Consider the following 4,409-nt stretch of genomic DNA (forward strand, 5'->3'; position numbering starts at 1 on the left):
TGATCGGGCCATAGACAAGAGGGCGGACCCCTCTCAGCAACCAAGCCGTCACGGATCGTAAAGGAAAACGGTGTGTGCGTACACCGAGCATCAACGTCGAGCGACGTGAGCTATAGGAAAGGCGGGGGTCCGATTGCATGAACCCTTTTCCTGACATACTCGATAACAAGATCTTGTGCAGGTTCATAAGCGAGCAACGCGTAGCGTGCGCATACTGAACGGACTCGATGAGACTAGGCGGGGGTTGATTACGAACCCTTGACCGCATGCCTTCCATGAGGACTTAACGGAGTGCCATATAGGACTTATTACACCGTGACTCCCTGCCGCAAAGCACAAATATAAACACACCAACAAAAACAGAGCCTCTTTCGAGGGCTTGGCCAGATGCATGTCTAGGTCCTACTTCTCATGTTAAAGGATGATGCGAGAAAGCGATAAAGTGCAAGAAAACTAAAATGAAACGGGAGACAATACCGAACGGATAGCAAATCCGCAATGAGCTAGCAAGCGTAAGCAGAGAAGAAACTTCACGTAATCTAACATCCATCAAAGCCAGGAGTCCAGCATAAGCGTCAAAGCGATGCGGTGTGAAAATAAATCACAACCGCTATGTAGTGCGTATCAAACACAACCACATAAGCAACCTGCAAGAGAAACACAATCCAGACAATACAGGAATATACATCTCAATGAATGAGAGATCAAGTGACTCGCACTGGAAATAGGTTCGTGTCCCACAAATAAAGTGGAACACGACGCAAATCAATCGCACCGGAAGCGAACTCGTATCCCACAAGTAAAGTGGAACACGAAGCAAGTCGAATCGCAATCAAAGGCTCTCTCGAAGTACCTCGCACATCTCAACACCCAAATCAGTAATAACAAGGAGGCATGCACCCGCCATAGAAAATAATAGAAATTAAATTCTAAGTAAATTCTAAAACAAAATCTAAAAAGAGAAAATTGTTTTTATGGCGTTTTATCAAAGAATAAGAACAAAACTATGTAAAAAAGCAATTAAATTCTAACAAGAAAAATACATGTTTTTATTATTTTATCAATGCGAGAAATCTAATCAAACATAATATTTTTCATGGTATTTCATCAAAGAATTAAAACTAAACAATATACAAAACATTTAAATTCTAATAAGGAAAAGAATACATGTTTTTATTTATTTTTAAAACAAATATAGAAAACAAAATCTAATTCTAACAAGAAAAGATATTACATGTTTTTTATCACATTTTTATATGGAAATAATAGAACAAAACTATGTAAAAAGAAACAATTCTAACCATGAAAATAATGGAGTCAGGGGGTGCAGAGAGAAACAAGGGCGCAGGGCCCAGTCATGAGGCCCAAACAAAATTTTTATTCAGTTTTTAGTCAAAAAGAAGATGGAACATGGGCCGAATGGGGGTGTAGCATAGCAATTCGTGTGGACATGGCCCAAGGAGTGTTGTTTTGTTCAGCCTTTCAGAATTTTATCCAATTATCAACAACTATTGTTAAACTCACATTAATCTCAATTAAGCTCAATTAAATCAAAAACAAAATGAAAGAGGAAATTAGGTTAGAGTTTTATGACCATTGCAATTTCATCTTCTTCACGTGCGAGCGAGGCTTCTTCTTCCTTCGTGAACTCACGCAGACGGCGGTGCGCGAGACATCCTCCTCCGGCGAACGGCGCCTCCCTCTCCACTCTTGCCAATTAACTCTCCGGCCGTCGTGAATGAAGAAACCAAAACAACATCATCTCGTCTCTCCAACTCCATCGTCTCTCACCTCAATCTCTCGTTTCCGATTTGAACCTCTCGGTTCTCCTCTCGATTTCGCTCTCAGTTCTCTCAGAGTAGACTTCTTGCTCTCATCTTCTTCGTTTCTTGCGTTTCCGATGCGATGATGTTGATGCTGTTTGATGAAATTTGCGTTGTTGTTGGTGTTTGCAGATTAGATCGATGGAGGTTTGTTGAAGAGGTGCGTTGAATCAGTGGTGATTTTCTGAAGTGCGAAGAATAATGGATCGGTGATGATGAAACCGTGAAGAGCTTTTGGAAGATGATGCTGAGAAGATTGAATCACGTTCAAAGATTGTCGACTCAAGGTTTTCGGTGATTTTTCTATTGAATTTTGTTGAATGATGTTACGGTGAATCATTGAAGGAATTGATGAATGGAGTTTTTGTGAGAATGAGAGATTGAAGATTGAAGAGTCATGGTAGTGGGGCGGTGATGAAGAGGTGAAGGTTTGGAGGTGAAGATTGAAGGTTATCAATTGAAGGTGCGGTTGGAGAAGTTTCCATTTGCCATGAAGATTTTCTGAGAGTTTGTTATGAGGTTTGGATCAATGGAGAGAGTGAAGCTTGTCCGAAAAAGTTTGTTACAGGTTCAGTTATCAATCTTTTTTTTTTTTATGCTTTTCTCTGCTCTCGATCTCTCTTCTGTTATGCTTTTTTCTTCTATTTCTGTTATCCTCTCAGTTTTTCTGCGGTGAACCGGTTTCTCTTAATTACGCAGGCCCTTCCCGTATGCAAGTTGCGGTTCGGTTTTAATGTCGGTAGAAGCTGAGTTTGGATGATTCACCTTTGTGTAGAGGTTGTCGGTTTATTTAGCACTACTCTGAACCGTTTCTCCGTTTCGGTTTTGTTTGTTAGATGATGCAGGCTGGTTCGGTTTTCTTACTTCAGAAAGTTGGCTTGAATGCAGCAGGTGGATTTTGATGGAGCATGAAGGACAAATCCTTTTTCTTGTATAATTTTGTAATATTGGTTTTAGTGGGCTTTGTAATTTGAATGGCTTTGTGAATGAAGTTGAATGTAATAACATTTGTATGGACTTTGAATTGAAATATGGTTGAATGATCTTGAATCTTGTATATCAAAATACATACGAATGAAACTTCCAACTTGAACCAATTTCTTTGCCAAATGCTTAAGAACGAACCAATTAGTCTTGAACACAAAACTAAATTCATGTTATTAAGTAGTCTCTTGAATCGACACAACTTTATACCTCATACTTGCACAAGAATGTGAATTAAAACCTTGTACGCCGTCTTAGATCCAAGTCAACTTATATTGCAAACAACGAGTAACAGTGATGAGAATAAAACTTCTTTGATCACAATGAATCTACAAATTCACCTCTCATGTCATGACTCGCATTGGTATTTCAAACTGACATAACAAAGAAGCTTTGAGGAATTCTTGAGGAAGATAAAAATTAAGCACATAAGAACTCCTCCACCTGAAATCCAATAAAGCTCAGTTGAATTAACGATTGTAGACACCACGTACAAATGGAACTTTTTATTATTTTTCTTGATTTTTGGCCAACGAAATAATCGTCTACCATAACTTATAGCACAGATAAAGAGGGCAAATTTTGGGGTGCAACAGCTGCCCCTATTCAATCTTCTTGAACCTGACGAGTGAGAAACGGAGGTTTCGAACCGTTGAGGTGGAAGGGGATTGAATACCAGAATTAACTCGAAAATTTGCGCTCTTGATCAATAGAAGATTCCATCTTGCATGAAGAAGGAATGTACCACCCCGCAAGCAGGGAGAAAAAACTTCAATTGACCTGGATAATAAATAAGCTCCAACTTGTAAAAAAGGAGGAACGGGCACCCACAGGCAGGGGAAACACTTCAAATGATCTGGGCATCAAGAGAAGGAACATCTCGAATGATCTGAGTATCAGACGTAGCAGATGTCTCCGAACATGCATCGGGATAGATGTCTTAAGTCGATCTGGGAATCGAGGGAGATACATCGGTTGAATCAGACATCAACGGGTAATAGGTATCTTTGATCTGGGAATCATGATCTGGGAATCTGGGCAGACATCTCTTCTGATGCAATTAAATCATCAGGTAGATATTCCAACTAATCTGGGAATTAGCGGCTAGCTCCTTCGTAAGACCACTGGGATCCGGAGGCGGCTCCTTCAACTGAACTGGAAATCAGGATAGGAACAATATCTCTTCCGAACTGTGTACGCCGGGGAAAGAATGCCTTTAAACTGATCTGGACATGATGCCAGAAAATAAGTAGGACAATCTTCATCTGAATGAAAAAGTCAATCAGGCAAACATCTCCATCTGATCTGATGATATCAGTGGCTTGCTCCTTCGTAAGACCACGGGGATCCGGAGGCGGTTCCTTCAACTAATCTGAATCTGAATATTAGGATAGGAACAGATGTTTCTTCCGAACTGTGTACGCCGGGTAAAGAAAACGTCCTCAACTGATAGTAAGGTATCAGGACTGGGCAAACGAGTTTCTTCTTCTGAACGAACTAAATCGTCAGGGAGTAGATATTTCCAACTGATCTGATGTATCAGAGGGCTTGCTCCTTCGGAAGATCTTGGGAGATCCGGAGGCGGTTCCTTCAACTGAAAGT

General features: G+C 40.4%; 1 long non-coding RNA gene across 1 annotated transcript; it reads left to right on the forward strand.

Moving 5' to 3' along the window:
* Positions 1 to 1,535: 1,535 nt before the first annotated feature.
* On the forward strand, positions 1,536 to 3,167 carry LOC131599202 (uncharacterized). The gene is made up of 3 exons (XR_009282625.1): positions 1,536 to 1,858; positions 1,956 to 2,391; positions 2,523 to 3,167. It is a non-coding gene; the product is annotated as an uncharacterized LOC131599202 (long non-coding RNA).
* Positions 3,168 to 4,409: the final 1,242 nt, after the last annotated feature.

The sequence above is a fragment of the Vicia villosa genome, linkage group LG4 (genome assembly GCF_029867415.1).
Source record: "Vicia villosa cultivar HV-30 ecotype Madison, WI linkage group LG4, Vvil1.0, whole genome shotgun sequence".
NCBI lineage: Eukaryota > Viridiplantae > Streptophyta > Magnoliopsida > Fabales > Fabaceae > Vicia > Vicia villosa.